This window comes from Herpailurus yagouaroundi, unplaced genomic scaffold (genome assembly GCF_014898765.1).
Source record: "Herpailurus yagouaroundi ecotype Mexico unplaced genomic scaffold, PumYag 29, whole genome shotgun sequence".
Taxonomy (NCBI): Eukaryota; Metazoa; Chordata; class Mammalia; order Carnivora; family Felidae; genus Herpailurus; species Herpailurus yagouaroundi.
Genome location: NW_024412377.1, coordinates 24,651,880 through 24,674,796, shown reverse-complemented (window position 1 = coordinate 24,674,796; position 22,917 = coordinate 24,651,880). Strand labels below are relative to the sequence as shown.

At 39.1% G+C, this 22,917-nt stretch overlaps 1 protein-coding gene across 3 annotated transcripts in view; it reads right to left on the bottom strand.

The window, feature by feature from the left end:
- CDH6 (cadherin 6) overlaps positions 1 to 3,301 on the bottom strand; it is a 130,098-nt gene extending 126,797 nt beyond the window's left edge. Inside the window, exon 1 of one of the 3 annotated variants that reach the window (XM_040494535.1) lies at positions 3,112 to 3,301. The gene's annotated coding sequence lies outside the window, so the exon portion shown is untranslated. Of the gene's footprint in view, positions 1 to 2,848; positions 2,983 to 3,111 lie in introns of those variants that run through there. The other 2 variants (XM_040494566.1, XM_040494542.1) reach the window with 2 other exon arrangements.
- Between the last annotated feature and the right edge of the window lie 19,616 nt (positions 3,302 to 22,917).

Genomic DNA, 22,917 nt, shown 5'->3' with positions numbered 1-22,917 from the left:
TGGGGGTGCTTTTCATGGAAGTTTTGAGTCATAACTATAATGCCGTTATTATTATTGGGTAAATTTGAATGAAGGAAGTACAGTCTTGGCAAGGTCAGAAATAAGGAAAATCTTATATTGATGGAAGTGAATTCTTTATTAATTGGCTAATGCTATTATTTGGAACCATAGAAAAGTTACTGAAAGTCTGCATGCCCAGCTCACTGTGCAAATACTCCTGAGTTCCTTAAATTAGAGGAACCACACACATGATAGCAATAATAATGATTTTGACCTGGCGTAAATGTCAAGGTAGTACTTGGAGGACATTAACTCAACTATGGAGAAAAAGCTGTTATGCACTTATTACCTTAGATAACAAAATCCAGATGCAACTGAACTACAGGGAGAAATGCATGGAGTGACCCACTAGAGGTCCCTTCCAACTAAAAAAAGTTTCAATAGTTCAAAGGATGCAGCCTTGGTAAGTTGGCTTATGACTGCAAAGCAAGTAAGGGCCAGAAGGGGGGACCACACATTTCACTTCCTAAGGAGGATACGTGGTTTTATTAAAAATATTTGTCATATTTTATCATTTTTAAAAATCCCTATGTATATTATACATATGTGTATATACCATATATATTAGATATTCAAGAATTTGTTGTTCCAACTTATTGACACATTTGCCAGAATGAAGTGTCTTTTGATGTCCTGTAATTGTAGTTGTGCTTTCTAGAAATTTTCACTGTTTCAAGTTTCCCAGAGCAATATTTTGTGAGAGAGACTTTTTTCTTAAAAAATGAAGAGTGCCTTAAAGTGAGTTTTTACTTGCAGAGCTGATGGAAGTGGTGGGTGGAGGAGGTAAGGTACACATTTTCTGAGAGTAGGCTACTTGGTAGAAAATGACTTTGTTTCTATACATTATCTTTGCAAAGCATTAAGAAATATAATTGCAATAAATTGATGTAAAAGCCAGATAGTAAAGGGACTAAAAGTTCCTATAGAGGATCCAGTCTGTCACTTATAATGGCAGTAAAAGATAATTTTAGACAAGTACAGTAGAACTAAACCATTGCCATTTTCCTTCAGAACTGTGCTGCTGCCTCTCATGTTTTCCTGAAGAAATTTGTTACTTCCTCTGCTTCAGAAGTATGCCATGAACCATCAAAGTAGGTAGAAAAAGATCTGCCTTTTATTTCCTCCCAATACCTTTTTAATTAGAACAGACCAAAAACAAAAGGGGGTGAGATACAGTCCTATGCAATTGTATTTTCCAGTACATATTGGATTTCTTTTAAGTTTCTGAGCTCTGCATTGAAAATCTGGCCTCTGGTATAAACTTTGCCCTCTTCCTTTTGACATGATGAAGACATCTGCTTGATCATACCCCCTTTCTTCACACAACTTGTTTTCCGGATCTCTAAAATAGCAAACACAGAGCCATGCAAGTGCTATTACACAAAGGATGATGCTCAAGCTAAACTGGAAGAAAAATTTTTTTTTCTCCTAAAGTAGAATCGTAAAGGCTTTCTTTTCAGGTAAAGGTATCAGCAAGAAAAGAAAAAAAAAAAAAAAAGAAAAGAAAAGAAAAGCAATCCTTGGCTACCGTTTGTATAAGCATATTTGTTGTTCATTCTTAGAAGAGTTGTACATTTTCTAGGTATATCTCCATGTTCCTTTTCCGATACAGAGAAGAGTTTATTATCCCCTGGATAATAAACAATCAGAAAGCCCATATTTTGCGTGTGCACCCCTCTAGAGCAGCCATACATCTACATACCAGCCATTCCAGCTATGTTTGAAGGAAAAAATCTCTTCTTTCCCACATTATGTGCTTCAGTAAGTGAAAGTGAAGATTGGTGGAGACAGGGGCTGACATACTTCTATAGTGTAAATATTATAATTAAAATAGCTTTACCAAAAAAAATGAAGGAGGGAGAGGGAAATGTGGGGCTATTCCAGATGATTAAACTTCTTGGTACTTGAATTTTCTTAGTAGTTAACTCAGGTGAACAGCCCTTTGGACTAACAAGGACCTGCATATAACTCCCCATAAAATATGGATTTTATTGCAGCAGTGAAAACACTTCTCAGCACCACGCTGACCTCTCCAGCAGCCTCCATCTCGAGATCTCCGATAACTCTTGGCAGAAGAATATTTAACTACAGAAGTAAACCCGGCTCTCAACTGCTGCAGTACACAACACAGCAACATTCGCTCTTACTAAATTCGGGGATTAACGCATTGGGGGCTCCACTTTTCCTGCATCGGACACCTACAACCCGGCATACTTGGTCTGCTCTCCAACCAGTCCGGGGGAGGCGTAATCCCCCAGATTTGTGCCTGGCCAGCCGTGGAAGAGCACCATCGAGCTGCGTCGTCCACATGACTTTTCCCTGGACAGTGTGCTCCATTTTCGGAGTCCAATGTTGGACTTTTCCTTGCAACCCAAGCATTTCTTTCCCTATGTGAGCCGGCAGGCATTTCCCAGAACGTGCAAGCTAACAGTTTTCTTTGGCTCCTTCTCTGAGCCATACCATCTATTTAGCTTAAGTTTTCCTTATTGGGAGCATTCAGGAGTTTTCAAGCTACCTGATTTTCTGCTTTACCCCCCAGGGCAAGAAATGTAACTCAGCCAAAGCAGTCCCCGCACAGACCCTTGTGATGTGGGCAGGTGGAAATAAATCAAGCCCCCAACTGCTCTGCGGGTCCTGCACGCACCAGCGCCCTTGGTAATTGACCAGCCAACTTTGCAAATGCCGGAGCTCTCCTGGCAGCCTCTGCCCGCGGAGAGGAAGGCAGCGAGTTCTTCCCGGCGGCCCGTTACTTACGCTCCCACCCAGCCCCAGGGTGGATCGGTCTTACCAGAAGGCGGAGGAGCGGCGCCCAGACTCCCCGGAAACCCGCGCCTGTCCTGGGCAGCGGCAGCAGCGCCGCCCGCGCAGCCGGACCCGCGCGCCTGCCCCGACCCGGGCTCGCAGGCTGAGCATCCCTCCCAACTCCGGCGTGCGGCACCCATCGGGCAGAGAGGACTCTCTCTCTGATTGGCTTCCATCAACGCTACAGAATTAAAAAAAAAAGAAAAGGCTTGCACCACCACCACCACCGCCAACAGAGACCGAACCCACCTCTGCTTGCCTTCCTGCGCCCGGGGAGACCCTGCGACCCGCCCAGGCTGCTCCTGCCTCCGCTGCTTCTGCAGTCGCGGGCTCTGCCTTTCTTGCTGCCGCGGCTGAAACTGCAGCTCTTGGGATGGGAAGGTTACGGGCTCCCGAGAGCTGGCTCTTGTGGGCACACACTGATTTGCAAGTGAATGAAGTGGGAGGGAGCAAAGAGAGGAGGACTTTGTTAGAGAGGCCCAGTGCCTGCCCCCGCCCGCCCCCTCCCCTTGACAGAATGACTCCCTGTGTTTGAAGTCCTGAGCAATTCGCTCCCGGTAACACTCCCTCAGCCCCAGGCTTTCCTTTCCTTTCCTTTCTTATTTTTTGGGGTTAAAACATACTCAGAACTTGCGTGACTCTGTCTGTTTCCTCCTTTATACTGCCAAAATGCACCTTGTGCTATTATCAGCTACGGTCGGATGTTCTTTTTTTCTTTTTTTACCGACCGAGCAATTATAATTCCCAGGGACACAGTACCTCATCGCTATCAGTTGGCCAGCTTCGTGTTATAGCATGCATAACATGCACACATATAAAACAAACCGGGTCTCCTGAGATAACAATACCGATGGCTTTTCTACACAACATAAACAGGCGTTCTCCAGACGGAAGCAGACACAGATTCAGACGTGTCTTTCCTTCTCTCCTCCCAGGAAGACAGGTTTTTTACATAGTCCTGTGATCTCTGGTACTTTGTGGGAGTGAGTAACCCCAAGATGTAGCACGAAGGTGTGCATCCCTGGGCTTGCAGAAACACTTGAAACCCAACCCTTCAGGCTTGCTGATGACTTATGGCTGATTCCATCTTTCTAAATGAGTTAATACAAGGGTACAAAAGACTTGCAGAAGAAGAGTGTGTAATGATATTCAAGGTCTGCTTAACGGTTTAAGATCTTTCAGGAAAGTTCCTGAAGTGGGATAACCTCTAAATTAAACTCTTTGTTACCCTTTGCAGTTGGAATGGCTATATTTACAGTTACAAAAAAGTAATTTTTAATATTAACTGCACAAATCTTAAGCATGCCAAAGTATTATTAAATGAGAGTTATGGTTTTCTACATAGGAGATGTAGACATGATGGAGCCAGACACTGTTGGGTTAGGAAAATTAAATCTAATTACCGCAGTGATTGCACCCAGGGTCAGCAGCATCCCAAACCAGCTGTTTGTGTAAGCTGCAAGTTCACAGAGATATTTCCATTGCACGGTGCTCTAAAAACAAAATGCAGGCTACTTTGGCCTCTGAGTGATTAAACTGGTTGGAGGCTGGTCTCCTTCCCAGCTGAGCTCTTAACTAGAAAATCTTTTGTTTCACCAATAGAAGTTCAGGCATTTAAATAAAGCCGAAATCAAAGTAGTACCTCTAGGCAGTCAGTGCTTCAAAGAAGTGTACATGGAATGGTTTTAGCACAGATGTTCCACACATGCAAGATGGAAAGACTCTGAATTTACTTCTTGAAAAGATCTTCCCCTAGCCATAGAATTGCCACCAATTTACAAAGAAAGGCTGAGCATTTTCTCTTCATGCAGCTATTTAAACTCTTGTGGAGAAAGGATAGGCAAGAAGAAAGCTGCTTCTGATTCGTAGTTCATTCCTCAGATTATGAATTTCTTACACATTTAATTGGAAATACTACCCCTTTATGTTTGTATAGTCCTTCATTGATTACAAAATACTTTCATAGACTATTTAATTCTTCTTTCAACAAGTGGTATGATTTTCCCTCATTAGGACGGAGGAAATAGATGGATGAAGAGATCTCATAGGTTAAGTAACATGTCTAAGGCAATAAAACCGGTAAGCAGAAGCAGCAGAAGTATTCCTAGAAAAACTGTGCAGCTGTATATGTATACATATAAAATCTACATACTATACATATATGCAATATATATGTAATTGTAAGTATGCTGATAAAAATAAGTTAGACTTTAAGACTACCTTTTATAGAAATATATGCAAATTAGCTGATTTTAATGCTAAAAGTTGGAATAATAGTGAAGTTGATGTTCACCCACTGAACGAGTTAATATCTCACAAAGGAAATCTCTAATTGTTTGTAATATGCTATTCTTTAAACCCCATTAAGCCACATATCAAAAGTGGTTAAAACAACTACTTTTTATTAAGAATGGATAAACAATTTGTTTCTGAACAGTTCAAGTGGCAGCTTTGAATTACAGAAAGGATGGCACTTTTTATACTAAAAAGAGGTTGTGTGAATATCTCTAGTAACATTTACCACAATTATTATCAATTTCCAATTAATAATGATATATATGTGTTTAGTTTTTATTTTAGACAGAGACAGAGAGAGAGTGTGCAAGTGAGTGCGAACACACGAGTAGGGGAGAGGGGCAGAGGGAGAGGCAGAGAATCCCATGCAGGCTCCATGCTCAGCATAGAGCCCGACACAGGGCTCAATTCCATGACCCTGGGATCATGACCTGAGCTAAAATGTAGAATTGGATGCTCAACCGACTGAGCCACCCAGGCACCCCAATAATATTGATACTGATGTAAATATCCATAATTATCTTATCCCAATTTCAGAGATTAAAGAACGGAGAGTTACTAAGGTTAAATGATTACCTGGTGTTTCCAGTTCATTCTCTGGCACACCAAAACATGCTGATAAATCATGAAGTTAATTAGAGATAGTTAAACAAATGGGGAGGGGTGTCTTTGCTACCCTCATGTGGGATCTTCTTATGAAATGTGAGTGGGACTTCTGCAGGGCCTCTGGAAAGGCCTGGAAACAGACACCCAGGAGCTACCAGCACTCTGCCTACAGTGCTACTTTTTTCTCACTGCGCTTCTGCTGGAGTTTCCTATCACAGTCCCTTCCTCTGTCAGAACTTCATACCAGCACAACTGACAGTTCCAGAGCTTACCTGTTGGAAAGAGAGTGTCTCCCTCTTTTTGCTCCATTTTCAGTTTCATGATTGATCAGGCATATATTCTGGACCCATCAGCTGGAGCTGGGGCAGAGTGGGGGTTGGGAGGCAGTGGGGTTACCTACATCCTGGGTCCCCTAGCAGCTATGAGTGTCCTTGTGAACTGGGAAGACATCCCTAAAAGTGTCCCATTTCACATATTCTCTTGTTTAGTAATCTGGTACAGCTGAAGTACCTCATCAGCTTTTAGGCTACTTCATTATTTTATATGCTTCAGTCAAAATTACTTGTACTTCTCTCCTTTACAGCTTGCAAAGTTTCAATTTAAAAAAAAAAAAACTCCTTCATAGACCATTACTAGGGATATTAATTTTGATGAGGGATTTTTCAACTTCCACTAAATCTCTCTTCAGATGATTAAGAGGCTATCTTATCCTTATAATGGGAATGCATATAAATAAATAATTACAAGTTCTCTGACTTTCTTTTCAATAATATACATCTGTATGCAATGATTATCTGGTACGAAGATTTTCATGATCATCAACAATTATTCTTGATTAGAAGAAAAAGTTCACTTTTAAAACCATATGCCTAATTAAGAACCTTGGCATGGGTTGTTGTACTTGAACCAATCCAAATCTTCCATCTAAAATTTGCCTTAAGTATGTTGTTACCAGAAAAAGTACACACCTTGTAATGCTTATTACTTAATATCGCAGTGTGCACAAGTGAACAGACTTCACTGAGGAATGAATGCCTGTTCTCCCACTCTGCCCTGTGTGTGTATGTGCACATGTGCACGTGCATACATACACATATATACCCACCCCAGTGTTTAAGGGAGGAAAAGGGTTTAACCACTCAGGGTATTACTGAACTGAAACAAAGGAGACAGGAAACCTCAATGGAATTCCCCTTTTGTGGAGCCATAGACATCTCAATACAAGCTAAAATAAATTCACACAAACTTCATGTGCTTATCCAGGTTTTCTAATCCTGGGAGGGTTTCCAATACTGTATTTAAAATGGGTTGGATCCCAGGATGCATTAAGACATTTCTCTTCTTGATCATTGTATTTGACTCATCACTATAGGTAGATTACAACAGCCAGGAGATTTCCAAATGAGATAAATGCACAGCAACACAGTGTTATTGACCTATCCAGGGCATTTTAGTACTCTGGGAATTTCAGGGTCGGTAGAGTGTACTTCAACTTTTTGCCAGATTCTTTTTACATTTTATTCACTGCTTTGTGGTAGAATCTAAATTTGCCTGATCAGATATGTACAACCCATGGTGGGTGGACTGTACTATGTCAATGAAGGGGTATGTCCTTGTTCAGAAGAAACGACCCATTAGGAGGATAAGTATCAGTATATTTTCTTAAATAACTGCTATAGACCAGAATGAGTGGAAAAGCCTACACTTCCATCTAGAGAGTAAAATAATTTTCTTCCTTTTGCTAATTCCTCTCTCACTTAATAGAATCACTCTATGGGAATAGTGCAAGCTGGAGTAGGAAACAATATAATAACATGTTCAAAAATATCTTGGGACTTTGAGAGAATTAACATTTTACAAATTTTGTCAAAAAAAAAAAAAAAAAGACAAGGACAAAGACAAGAAGAAGATTATCCTCTGTGTGGGTATAAATGTTCTTTTTAGAATAGACCAGACCTCACCTAGAGCATTCTTTTCCTCTTAAGGTATCACACTTAAATACCCCTATTCTTGTTTTGCCCCTGCTTTTGTGTTTCCGCTATACTTTGTAAAACACCTATTAGTACCTTAGCTATACTTTATTGTTTACATAGTCTTTTCATCTACTAGACTGCATATCACTGAATTATTGAAGGTAGAGCATTTGTCTGTTTCATCATCATTTTATCTCCTTGTGCTTGAAAGTGTGTTTGGTGTTGACATGTATAAGTAAGTAGAAATTGAGATAAAGTAAAATGGATTCAGTACACAGAAACTGGAGATGGCACATAGACTTAAAGACCATGTTTATATACTAAAGGTAATGGGACTGAAAAGAGAAGGTTCAAGTAGGCCATGAACACTCTTTAAGTACTTGATGAATTGTCCTACAGAAGAAAATTAGACTGGCTTTTAATATGATGGAATCTTCAATTATTATCAACTGGTGAAGCCACTGGAAGATATTGAACTTCACTGATTATAAGACACCCATATTTTCATATGGTAACATCTCTGAAATTACGATGCTTCTTACAATTGACAACGATAAGAAAGCATCATGTCATGGTGTAATTGGCAGTGTCTCTTCTTTCTTAGTGACACATAAAATAATGGTACAGCTTACTACCATGGGCATCTTAGATCTGATGACATGCAGACGGTAGATTTCAGCTTAACAAATGGAAGAATTTTCAAACTATTAGTGCGGTTCAAGATGAAGGGTACTGGCAGCTTCAGGATAGAGATGAAGGCATTCAATCACAGACTAGACAAACACTTGTTTTAAGTGAACTCAAGCATCAAGTTTGGGATTGAATAATCTTTTACATCTTTGTTAAACCTGAGTTCCTTGAATTTTGATCTAACTCTCTTATTTTTGTAGATGAGGAAACAAGGATCATACAGGTTACATGCTTTGTCCAAAGCCACACATCTCATTAGAGGTCAATACTGGACTATACATACCTGACATTTTCTAATATGAATACACTTTCATTTAATGCTTATCTTTGTTTTCTCTTCAGGTTTACAATGTAGAAAATGGGTACAGGTAATATTTTTATAAGAGCAATAATTAACATTACTACATGTATATGATGGGCCATTTACTTGTTCTTTACATGTATTATTTAGTCCGTCTGATAGCCTATGTGCTGGGTATTATTATTTTCATTTTCAGATGAGGAAATTGAGGAATGGGAAGTAGAATAATTTGTTCAAGGTCACACAGCTAATATGAGTCAGGTTGAGATTCAAACACACATTTTTTGAAGTGTGTTCCTGTACTCTTAATCACTAGATAGGGACTTACAGATTCACAAAATTTATTGTGTAATCTATAGGCAATGATGTGAAAATCAAAACTTGCCATAGCCAAAACTTTTTATTTTAAGTTAAACATGCTTTGGATGCTACATTACTATCTTCTTTATTATTTGCCTGAAGATATCTGGATAATGGATTCAGTTCTCTATTGCATTTTTGTCCAAACAAAACCTTAAGTGCTTTTGTTAAATTTTAGGGCCAGCAGGAAGCAAAGAAAATTCGATTCTATTCTTTGCCATGTGTGTACCCAACCCATGCCTACTTCTATTCTCTTTCTATGTGGAAGTACCTTAAAGTTGAGAAAAACAGTATTTAACTTATTTCCCGACCTCTGTTTCTTATTCATTGTGGGCCCTTGGCGATCGGTAAAAATACGTTGACTCTTACTGGTCTTTTTTGAGGAGAGCTATCTTTGTGTGCCTCTGGCCCCTCAGTGTCAGTCTTTATTTCTCAAAAAGGAATTCTTCATAGAGGATGCAGGCAGAATTCTTGGTCACAGCTGAGGTCTCCTCATTGCCCCCTGAGATACTGTACTTATTAGCTCTCTTACAAGGAAAAATAAAACTGGAGAAAAAGCTGCCGATCGTCAGTTGGTAAGGAAAATTTTAAAGGACCTTAGTTAAGTTCCTTTTGGAGGTACCTTTTCAGACATCATAGTATTCAGAATCTTAAAAAAAAATTCTCACATGCTGGTGATTTACTGAAAAAATGTGTAGTCCTGGCCAAGCCCTTTTCCCTTGGCCTTAGTTTATTTATCTGTAAAATTAAGGCGATGAAGTAGTTTTCTACTCCGCTAGTTTCTGCAAGTCTTTTCTTTACATGTTGCTATTTTGTTTGTGGCCACTAGGGGGACAAAGAGCAGACCTTTCTATTGAAACTTACTTCCCATTACTAATTTGGAATAATGTCCTTGCAGAACAACCATAGAGAAAGTGGATTTTTCTTAGTGAGACAGCGAACATTTTAAAATGTTTTTTTAAAAATGTTTATTTATTTATTTTGAGACAGAGAAGGAGAGAGTGTAGGCTGAAGAAGGTCAGAGAAAGAAGGAAAGAGAGAATCCCAAGCAGGTTCCATATTCAGTGCAGAGCTGATATAGGGCTCTGTCTCACAACCATGAGATCATAACCTGAGCAGAAGTCAAGAGTCAGAGGCTTGACTGACTCAGCCACCCAGGCACCCTGAGACCTCAAATATTTTTAAAATGCCTTTTATTAATTGTTATTAAACTATGTTATGAACTAGTACTTCTTTGTAAAATTTGAGAATTTGTGGAAAATGATTGTATTAATAAAAAAAAAAAAAAGGAAAATGATTGTATTAGTCCCTCCTTATCTGTGGGGAATGTGTTCCAAGATCCTCAGTGGATGCCTCAGATAATACTGAACCCTAAATGTACTATGTTTTTCCTATTCATACATACCTATGATAGAGTTTAATTTATAAATTGATTCAGTAAGGGATTAACAATAGTAACTAATAATAAAATAGAACAATTATAATAGTATGCGTTAATAAAAGTTATGTGAATATGGTCTTTATTTCAAAGTATCTTATTGTCCTGTATTTATCCTTCTTCTTGTGATGATATGAAATGATAGAGTGTGTATGTGATGAGATGAAGCGAGGTGAATGATGAAGGCATTGTGATGTAGTGTTGGGCCACTGTTGACTTTCTGACAATATATCAGGAGGATCATCTGCTTCTGGACTGCAGTTAACTGTGGGTAACTGAAACCATGGAAAGCAAAACCCAAGATAAGGAAGGAACTACTGTATTACTCTTTCTATAACCAGTAAAGTCTTTTAAGAATAATCATGTATCTCCATGAACATTACCATGTAGGAGATTTCACTAAGCACATTAAAAACATGAGCCTTTTGGGTCGCCTGGGTGGCTCATTCGGTTAAGCGTCCGACTTCAGCTCAGGTCATGATCTCACAGCTTGTGGGTTCGAGCCCTGCATTGGCTCTGTGCTGACAGCTCAGAGCCTGGAACCTGCTTCAGATTGTGTGTCTCCCTCTCTCTCTGCCCCTCCCCCATTGTGCTCTGTCTCTCTCTCTCTCAAAAATATATAAACATTAAAAAAAAAAATTAAAAACATGAGCCTTTTGAGAAGTATCACAAGCCACAATATTTTAGCAACACAGGTACAAACACTTAAAGGATATTTTGAAAATTTTTAGTGGTTATCAAAGTTGGTAGTAATTAGTTAATATTTTCAGAAATGAAAGCAGCACAAATAAGAAATATTTAATAGCATGGGAATGCAAGCTGGTGCAGCCACTCTGGAAAACAGTACTGAGGTTCCTCAAAAAACTAAAAATAGAACTACCCTACGACCCAGCAATTGCACTACTAGGTATTTATCCAAGGGATACAGGTGTGCTGTTTTGAAGGGACACATGCACCCCAGTGTTTATAGCAGCACTATCAACAATAGCCAAAGTATGGAAAAAGCCCAAATTTCCATTGATGGATGAATGGATAAAGAAGATGTGGTGTATATATACAATGGAGTATTACTCGGCAATCAAAAAGAATGAAATCTTGCCATTTGCAACTATGTAGATGGAACTGGAGGGTATTATGCTATGTGAAATTAGTCAGAGAAAGACAAATATCGTATGACTTCACTCATATGAGGACTGTAAGAGACAAAACAGGTGAACATAAGGGAAGGGAAACAAAAATAATATAAGAACAGGGAGGGGGACAAAACAGAAGAGACTCATAAATATGGACAACAAACAGAGGGTTACTGGAGGGGGTGTGGGAAGGGTGAGGCGCTAAATGGGTAAGGGGCATTAAGGCATTTACTCCTGAAATCATTGTTGTACTATATGCTAACTAATTTGGATGTAAATTAAAAAAAATAAAATTTAATTGCAAAGTTGAAAGGGAACTCCATGTTTTATACTGGAAAGATGCATAGTACACAATAATCTTTAAAAGCAATTTAAGAGCTATTTTTTACTGAACACTTACTATGTGTCAGGCAATGCATTAAAAGCTTTTATTTGTTCATTTGTGTTTTAGATTCCACATATAAGTGAAATCATACGGTATTTGTCTTTCTCTGCTTAACTTCACTTAGCATAATACCTTGTAGATTTATCCATGTCATCACAAATGGCAAGGTTTTATTCTTTTTTATGGCTAATATTCCACTGTATGTGTGCGCGTGTGCATGCACGTGTGCTTGTGTGTTGTGTGCATGCGCATGTGCGTGTGTGTGTGTACTCGCACGCGCACACATTTTCTTTATCCATTCATCTGTCAATGAACCCTTGGGTTGCTTCCATATATTGGCTATCCAGAGAACAAACTGGTGGTTGCCAGAAGGGAGGTGAGTTGGAGCAATGGGTGAAATAGGTAAAGAGGATTAAGAAGTTACAAACTTCCAATTATAAAGTAAATAAGTCACAGAGATGAAAAGTAAAGCAGAGGGAATAACAGTCAATAATATTGCCATGATGTTGTATGGTGCCAGATGGTGACTATACTTATCATGGCACACGTTGAACAATGTATAGAATTGATGAATCACTGTGTTGCATGCCTGAAACAAATATAACGTTGTATGTCAACTATACTTCAATAATAAAAAAAGCTTTTGTTCATCATATTTTGATTCTGTCAGCAACTCTGTAGAGTAGTTACTTTATCATGCCCATATGTAAATGGAGAGTTAGGGTTTCATTACCGTGCCTGTTACACCTCTGGCCTGTACTTTTACACTCCTGTACATACTTGTACCAACCAACTGTATCACTGCCCATTGGTAATAGCCTATGTTATATTGTCCTTTCTTAATTATAAATTGCTTCATGTTAACTACTGCTTTCCATGTTTACTACAGTTATTTTTATTTATTTATTTAAAAAAAATTTTTTTTCAACGTTTATTTATTTTTGGGACAGAGAGAGACAGAGCATGAACGGGGGAGGGGCAGAGAGAGAGGGAGACACAGAATCGGAAACAGGCTCCAGGCTCCGAGCCATCAGCCCAGAGCCTGACGCGGGGCTCGAACCCACGGACCGCGAGATCGTGACCTGGCTGAAGTCGGACGCTTAACCGACTGCGCCACCCAGGTGCCCCTACAGTTATTTTTAGAAGAGGGTGCATTTGTTATTAGCCTTTGTGTTTTCAGGCGGAGCACACAAATTCAGAAAGGTTAAGAGTCCTGAACAAAAATCTACAGTTTGACTTCAACAGAATGCATTTAGAAACAAGAATATTTTATCTTCAACTATTAGAACCAGAATCTGGAATGGCACGAAAATTTCTACTTTCTGAGCTCTTGATTTTGCAAAGCTTATGCTTATAGTCTGGTTGTCTCTAACTTAAAGCCAAGACCATAAAATTTTCAGAGAACTTGAAATTTCTCATTTTTGAACATCAATAATCACCCGATGTATCAAATGCTTATTATGTGCCAGTAACTCCAGTCAGTACTTTTTAAGTTGCCTTGTTTGATTCCTCATGAAAACTTTATAAAGTCAGTATTTATCCCATTATATAGATGAGGAACATGAACCTCAAAGAGATTTAGTAACTTATCCAAGGCCGCATAGTCAGCAAATAGTTGGATTTGAACCCAAATCTTAGGTGTGACTTGAATTCCACATACATATTGAGGTTCAAGGTATCATATTTGTTTGAAATGGCTGCGGTGGCACTTTCTATTCTTGACTATAAATATGACCCAAGTTGCAACTGGTGAGACAGAAATCCTGTGGCTTTACATGGAGGTGAAGAGGTATATGCAATGGGAGAGGAGGATGAGGTTTCTGTTGGTTTATTTTGCAAAATGCGATCATTTTTACTGAAGAATAAGGCAGAGCTATCCTGTGCCTGGAGTGGTTGGCTCTGAGCAGTGGATCATGGTCGTTGGAATGTAAGCACTGTCTACTGGTGCGATAATATCCAGTTAGTCTGTTAGTGTTCCAACCACCCCCAGTACTAGGTGGTAGAATCGTCTTGTCTCCTGCTGATCCTCACAGCTTAGCCCTTTAGTTTTAAAACTTCATTTCACTTTTTGTTCCTTTGGATATTAATACTTGCTTAAAGTGAGAGGAGAAGGAAGCACAAAGCCTGTGTTCCTCAGTCCCCTTAGCCTCTTTGAGATGCTCCTGGAAAGGGTGGGGGGGGGGGGAGAGTTTTGATAAGATTATCTAGCAGTTCAAAATTAAATTGATGATCCTTCTTCAGAAGGTTTCATTTTATTTTTTTTAATTTTTTTAAATCTTTTTTTTTAACATTTATTTATTTTTGAGACAGAGAGAGAGAGAGAGAGAGAGAGCACATGAACAGGGGAGAGTCAGAGTCAGAGAGTCAGAGAACAGGCAGACACAGAATCTGAAACAGGCTCCAGGCTCTGAGCTGTCAGCACAGAGCCTGACGCGGGGCTCGAACCCACAGACCACGAGATCATGACCTGAGCCGAAGTCGGACACTTAACCGACTGAGCCACCCAGGCGCCCCAGAAGGTTTCATTTTATTTTTTTTCAACGTTTATTTTATTTTTGGGACAGAGAGAGACAGAGCATGAACGGGCAAGGGGCAGAGAGAGAGGGAGACACAGAATCGGAAACAGGCTCCAGGCTCCAAGCCATCAGCCCAGAGCCTGACGCGGGGCTCGAACTCACGGACCGCGAGATCGTGACCTGGCTGAAGTCGGACGCTTAACCGACTGCGCCACCCAGGCGCCCCAGAAGGTTTCATTTTAAATAACTGATGACACTCATAAAGTTAGAACAAGAAATAGTACCATGTTATAATGCCCCTTTACTATTTGTTTTTTCTTTGCTGGTATTTTTTATCTGTGACAATTTGTCCTGAGCATTTTGGATAAGTACATGCAAGTTATATTGTGAGCTTAAGATTGTAGTTACATTTGTTATTTTTATTTGTGCATTTATTTACAAATGCATGTAGCTTTCATGTAAGTTTTATTGAAACTTACTTGAAATAACATCTTTGCAATGAAGACTAGTAGATTCTTGAAGTGTGACTTGTTTCATGCACATGTGTAGTCAGACCCCTGCCCCTGCTCCTGTACTTAGGACTTTCCCATAAAATTCTAAATATGGCAGAATGATTGAGGGAACTTGAATTATTTGCATAAGTATTGTAAGACTGTGTTTAACTGTGATATTCTAGTATGAGTCCTTGCTATCTCTTCCTTCCTTTTCCTCCTGCTTGGAGAATCTAAGCTACCCAAAAAGAAAAATGATTATGTGATTATGATACCATAGCCAAGTGGTTATGGTGTATCTTACTAGAACATTTTTGGGCACATATCTTATTCCCCTAGCTTTCGTATGGCTCGTGATTACAAACATACAGAGTTCTTGAAGATTGATTAGACGTTAAAAATACAGCATCCTTTTGCATTTCTAAATGAAAATCGTTAGAACAGGCTATTAAAAATGGCAGGAAAGTACATAGCCTATCGGGTGAAACATTTAAATTCAGATTTTTCTGGTGCAAGTTTTTATGGTGGAAACCGTGTGAGAAATATGACTTAGTTCACACCTCCTTTGAATCCCTCTGCATGTTGCTGCCTCTGCAGCGTTTTACTAAAAAGTTACAGTGACTTCAGTGAGATTCTGTGATAAGCTGAACTCCTCACAGCTTGAACCTTTTCTGACTTTGTAGTGAAAACCACTGTTGTTGAGTGGAACACAGGTTGCTGGTTGCCCTGCTGGACCTGGCATTCGACCCAAATGCCTCATGTTTATTCCTTGCTGCCTTGTGTCTCCATCTGATTGCCCTTCTGATGCGTGCCTCTGAGCATATACTTGGGTGGGATAATATTTTGGGGTTCAATATCTAAAAACAGAGCTTAGTGGTCTGGATCTTCCCATAGAACAGATTTCCTGTTTTGTGGTTTGCCCTCTCAGAGTTGAGACTGATGTAAAGATGCTGATGGGTTTTAGAGGCTGGCCTCTTGGGATGTGGCAGCTTGCCACGATGCCATCAGTTGAGACTAATGATTGTACAGAATTCTCATGAAGCAGATGGCTACTAACCACAATATTAATATTATTTTGCTTTGTACATTTAGAAAAAAATCATTTCCACAGTTGCAAAGGAAAACCTCGTTTGGATTTTATAAAGAATGATCTGCAACAGAAATAACATGCTGTCAGGACCTGTTTTATATGCTTTCATTATCAGTGACAAATTGTGATATTAATTCTATAGCAAATTTGTGCTTGGGATTTTAGCATTTCTGTGAGCCATTTCCTTTCTCTGCATAGCTAGCTGTAGAATAAAATGCTGTGAATTTTACCTTGGAGGGATCAACAGCTGGATTTAAATGTTACCTCCGTAATTTGCTTAGAGATACTATTGTTTATAAATTTGAAGAGTGGATATCCTTTGACAGGATTCAGAATGAAGTCTGGGCTTGAGGTAATTGCTTAGATAATCCAGGTAGCAGAGACACTTCTGCCTGGATTCCCCCAGTAACGTAGCCAAAACAAAAGAAATTTATTTCTGTTTGAATTAGTCAGGTAATTACTTCTGTGCTGTGCTTTGCTTTGCTGATGACATTCTGGTTTGTACGTGTTGGGAGACGTAACGGTACAGTCAAGTTCATGTTGATGGAATGGCTGTCCTGTGTGACCTGTGTATTCAGCCATGGGGTGCCAGTCATGATTTTATTTTGATCAGTGTTCTGGACCTTCTGTAATGCTATTTTCAGGAGATCTCACAGACAAAGGTAACTCAGGAATGCCTAATATTAGGGCATTAGGGAATTTAGCATGACTTTGCCTCCAGCACAAGAATTTTAAAATTTGGAACACAAGAGTGAAATGGAACACTTGGCAGTGGTGTGCACCAGTTTCCTGTTCATCTCTCACAGTCGTGAAGCCCAGCATAGCAGACACGATTCACTGTGTGTATGTTTTTTTGTTTTTTGTTTTTTTTTAAATACACCAAGTGTTTGGAAATGGCTTTGTACCTGTTTGGTTTTTTGACTTTCTTATTCTTGTGAAGTTCTTAAAACATAATGTAAAAAAGGAAGGAGAAAAAACCCACTTTTTGGATCTTGTAGCCTAATAAGAAGGATATAAAATGATAAAAAGATAGGAAATGGCTAATGAGTAAGAGAAGAAAATCACATCTTTTTGAGGAAAGGGTTGGGAGTGAGACATAGTGAGAGGGATGAGAATCATGTTCCACTTAGAAGGTCTACTTTGAACTCTTGCTAATTTAGTTCCAAATCCAAAATAGGGAAAGTAAAGGCTTCCGCAGTATCCAAGTGACTGTTTCTTAACAAACCATCCTTAATTATACTAGACATCTAGTTTTTGATCACTTAGCAGTTTTGCAGCAATAAATTAAAAGGACAGAGGGTGACATGATGTTAGATGGAAGTTTAATGACAGTGCAAATGACAGCTGACCTTGAATGGAAAGATAACCACCACTGCAAAAAAGCAGACATTGAGGGTATTATAGCAGAAATACTCTGACGTATCCTCAGGAAGATGATTCTGCAATTCAAGAAAAGTTACATGATAGTCACTTTCCCTTAGAAAGCTAGGAATGGTTTCTTTTAGAAGCTGATGAATGAGTTAATGATGACATTTGGCATATGAATAGGTTTGCTTCAATAATTTGGAAACTTCATTTCTGTGGAATAGTGGATTCCCAGTGATGCAGTTCATTAGGTGTCTTTGCATTTGAGTTGGGTCATATCAAATCAAATACTCTATCCCTCTCTGGGTAGTAATGATTCAAGGAACACTGGTGTGGGCCAAATATCTGAAATTATTCACTTGGTGATTCATTCCTTTGGGCCTTGAGGGCATTTTCATTTCCACAAACCTCCCATTTAAATTAAAATGCCTATAGGTCAAATACCTGTACCCTGGTAATCCATGGGTATTACATTTATTAGATTACTCTGACAGCTAGATACTGTGAGAATTTCACACAGGATGGGCACTTATTCATTTCCTGAGCTAAAACTATCTCCATATTTTGGATACTGAGGAAAAGACTTTGAAAGCAGACTCAGCTTATTTCAGTTCTGTAACATAGCTGCTCAACTTTCATTTTCACCTTCCTAGGGAATAGACATCTTCTAAGCTTGCTGCACTGGAAACTCCATCTATGGGGCTAGGCGTAGCTGACGAAATACTTGGTCAGTCTTTCTGACGATATGACAAGCTTGCTGAGCTAATGGTAACTACAATTGCAAAAATAAACTTCGCAATTAAATGGCATTGAGTTACATGTAAGGAAGGACGGCTCAAGGAAGATCGGCAACGTTGCAGAAATTAGGTGGGAAAATAATAAACACATGCAACTCCAGCTAACCTACACTTATATGGGCCACGATGCTTCTGGTTAGTAATAACAAGAGAGAAGAGCTGGAGGCCGCAGAAGGGGTGAAGGAGAAGCTGTGGCTGTAGCAAGTGTGGAAATCAAGCTAGTGGCCAGGTGGCCCACCTTGGTTGGAGACAGCACCAACGATAGGCACTACCAACTTCTCTTCCAAGTGGGAAAACATTTTGTAGGAAGATTGCTTAGCTTTAGGGCAATCATCCATCCTAGTTTGCCTTGGATAGTTCCAGTGTGTGCCTGTTACACTGGTTTAATTATTGATAGGGCCTTATTTTACTGTCAGTGTTCTGGATGGGACATTAAATAATTACATGGTTACTCTGCTTAATTTTGAGTAAAACAGGAGAGAAAATAAGAAGCCTATTTTGGAACTGATCATTTACAGATAACCTTATTCACAATCTCTTCCTTACAAGCAAAGTAATAAAAACGCACCTGACAGTCATAAGTCTCGTTTCCTACCTAGTAAAGAAATGACATCAAACTCTACAGCAACTTTAACCTTCTCCCCCTACTGCCTTTATGTTTTATGGAGCCACCTATGTTCACTGTGAAGTTGAGAATAACTAGGCAAAGACGAACATTTCGGATGAGAAATGTAGAAATAAACAATGCTGCACTTCTGAGTTTTTTTTTTCCAGAGTGTATCAGCCAGGAGTGGGAGGGGAAAGAAGTCCTAGGAATCTGTCCAGAGGATTGTTACTACTCCCAAACCATCAGCCTGCTGCTTCTGCCTCTGTAGCGCTCTTCCCCCGGCAGCCCACCCCATACCGCTAGCTGGGGAGGTTATTAGAATGAGTTTATCATCCTCTGGTAGTCGTTAACACTGACTGCAGTGGACTGTAAATTTTTTACACTCTTTATGAGTGGGTCTGGAAAGCAGTTTCAGAATTTTTCAAAGTGACTTTTGGGGGAAATATTCATTATACCAGGGACATATCCTTACGAACAAGAAGAACATGAAGGTCTGTCTCTCGGTAGTCACAGAATTGCTTTTAGGGTGTTTCTGTGTTAAAAATCCCTACTTACTAATTTTATTTTCACTTTCTTGTGTAATATTAGTATTCCTTTACCATTCACTCTTGGAATATGTTGGTTGTATGCCTTCTCCTTGGTGAAGGCCATTGAGAAATTTCTGAGTATTGTGCTCGCCTAATTGGACCAGGTCTTCTTGCATTTTTGGTGTCTGATCATTACCTTCTTTCTCTGTGCCTTATTTTTTGCCCCTACCATGAAGACACTCTTGAGGAAAAGTTTGAAGGTCAAACAGGATTCCACAGGCGGTAGTACAAACAGCTAGGAAAGTATGGCAGGTGTGAGGGGGGCACATGCAGTAGGGGGTGAAATGAAAAGGAAGAACTTAAGATCATATAGTGGAATGAAGAAATGCAGTCCTTAGAGCCCCAGTACTGGGAAGTAGGCATGAAGAGAACAGTGGGTTAGTGGGATATTCTAATAAGCAGGAGGGGAACATAAGCCTCAGCAGAACTGATGTGGTGGCTGGAATCTGAAAACCAATATAGTATAGAGGCCTGTATCTAAATCTTATTAGCATGTATCCCTAATAGCTGTGTGACTTTAAGCAAGTTTCTTAATGTCTCTTTGCTTCAGTGTCTTCATCTTAAACTGGAGAGAAATATACTATTTAACAGAGTTCACTGAAGGATTGTGTGAATCTACGTAAAGAGCTTAGAAAAGTCACAGGCACATTATGAGCATTCATAATGTTGGGAAATGTTAGTTCCCTAGAAAGACCCCTATAGCTGTGTACAGTGTGACCAAACATTGCTGAGCCAAGAAGGACTTAACAGGATCAAGAGCGACCTAGCCATGTAACACTGGCAACATTTCTCTGTAGCAGTGTGGATTCTCAACAAACTGGCTTGAACTCACAATTCCCCTCTGGGCCAAAGAAGACAAGAATGCTGAGTGATTACCACATAAAATGGGACAAATATAGCCAAAGATCTAGATGTCCATTGGGGAGTATCAGTTGGTCCTAAAACAAAAATCTCCCTTTGATGATAAGTGCTAGAAAAACACAAAGCACCTCATCTCTTCTTGTTTTCTTATGACTGTGCCCTTAAGATGGTGTTTAGCACTGGAGAAAGTGTTATTTCCTCTTTTTAGTCAGGCATAAATCATGCCCTATAACTGAGATATCTAAAAACCCCATTGGATTATCTTCTTACATTTAAAACATCTTGAATATTGGCTATCCAGATGTATCAGACCCTCCTACTTTCTAATATGAATCCTCAATAAACTGGCCTTTATTGAGTATATGTATGACTGTGCTGGGGATAATGGGCTTATAAGACATGGTCTTGCCTTCAAAGAACCTATGATCTAGTTGAGAAATAAAACTTCAGTTTGCTAAAAAAAAAAAAAAAGCCTCTCAATCTGTTCTTCACATGTGTTCTGGCAGCACAACCCTTCTTTTCTTACTTGTGTTAATTCACCATTGCAGTAACACAACACTAACACCGTGCTTCAACTCTGTTCACAGTGCAGTAGGTTACCAATAAACAAACTAATCACTCCCTAGCCTAGTGTTACCTGGAAAACAGACCTCATTTTCTATGTGCATGTGTGATTTGTCCTGCCCTTACATACCATTCTGGTACCTGAAATTGTTGCTTAAGGATTCTTTTCATCCTCTTGATTTAGTTGTAATTTTTAAAGCCTTTATAAAAAAATTAAATTGAGGTCATCTATGTAAGGTGCCTATTGTAGTATGCAGGGCATAGAAAGTGGTCAATGAAAGTTAATTCAACCTGTTAATACACTTTTGTTCTGCATTTCCAAATCATCCTTTTCCATCACGTAACATAGTCGAGTCCGTTTCCATTTTGTGCATGTATTTTTACATTATGGAAGATGAAAACAAAAATGTAAAGCACAAGGAGGAGGATTCATCTCTCTACTGGGATAGGAACATGGGCTCAAATAATATATTCTGTGGAGCAAGAGTAAAAACAATAAATGTCCTGCATAGACTTCCCATTAAGCAGGTAAAATTATTTTCCTATTTTCATAGCTTTGTATGTGAAGCTTTGTATTTTATTTATAGTGTAAATTCTATGCTCTTTTCAGTAGATGCTACTTCTCGTACTGAGCAATGGTTACTAAAGACTATTTTTCACCCCCATGTAATGTGCTCCTGATACACAACCAAAAGCTTTCTTTCAGTTAACCTGCTTGCTTCTTTCATAGCAGTATGGAGCAGTATTTTAAAACATTGAAAACCTCAGGTTTATACATGGTGTCATTTATTTGTATAGTCCTTAAAAATATTCTTCCTGCACAGAGTAACTTATGGTTATTTCTTTGAACTTAATTTTATATAAATACAGCCTGGCTGAGTTTGGCTTTTCATGATTCTTTCTCAAATTTGGGCTTTCTTGTCACTGGCAGATTTTTTTTTTCTCTTCGAAGATTAATTGCATTGTATCTGTAATCTCAGAGGGCTCCTTTGAGATGAGCTAAGGAAACAATAAACATGGTTCTACATTTTTAAATGGGTGATTTGTTGTATAAGACTATGACCGTAATGGAGAAAATGCCAACCATTCCTTGAAGGTTTCTAAGTCAGTTCTATACACAGAATTCATCAAGGTGCTCATGGTGTGGAGGCTGAGAGCCACCTCCCCTCTCTACCATAGCCTTTATCGGTTTTAATTCTCTTGGTGCATCCATTTGGCTGGGGAGACCAGATAACTACCATTACTACTACTTATGGTTTCACTTTGAACTTGTACTAAATGGAACAGTATCTTTTAATTTCACCAGAAAATGAAATTAATTCAGATTTTAAAAATATAATTAATCTGAAGAAGAAATGATGAAAAGAGATCATAAGTATTTTCTACCCACCTCAAAACTTGCTCTCTATTCAAGATTAAAGATTAACTCTGGCTATCAACAAACACACAAACCAAACACCCAGAAGATTTTGTTCTTTTCTTTTACCGAGAGGACTGGTTTATCTTCATTTGTGTTGGTTGGCAGTAAAACCCAATGCCCAGCAAGATGAAACACTGGTAGATATTCCTCAGGAATGGTTCAGAAAATTTATCCTATTCAGACTTCGTATCTTATTTAGAAGTATAGCCAGTGTCCCAAATACATAATCTTTCAGCACCGCATGTTGTCTGAGACTCTTCGAGCTTCTATTATTTTATACAACCACCATTTTTTGCTGTCCAGTCTGGATAGACAATTAACCACTTCACTGAACTTTTATCTAGGTCTGAGAAAGAGAAAAAAGGCCAGTTATAAAAACTTTTGTAACTTGGACCTTTGGTTATTATAACCCTCTGTCTTTTATAAGACAGTCATGGTAGGCTTTTAAACTCTGAATCCTTTTTTTTTTTTTCCCCTATGTCTTATTTATGTGAAGTTAGCAAAGCAAGGTCCAAGGAAAACTAAGACAGAAGTTAAGGATTACAAGAGAGATTAGAATAAGAAGGCAGGAGACAT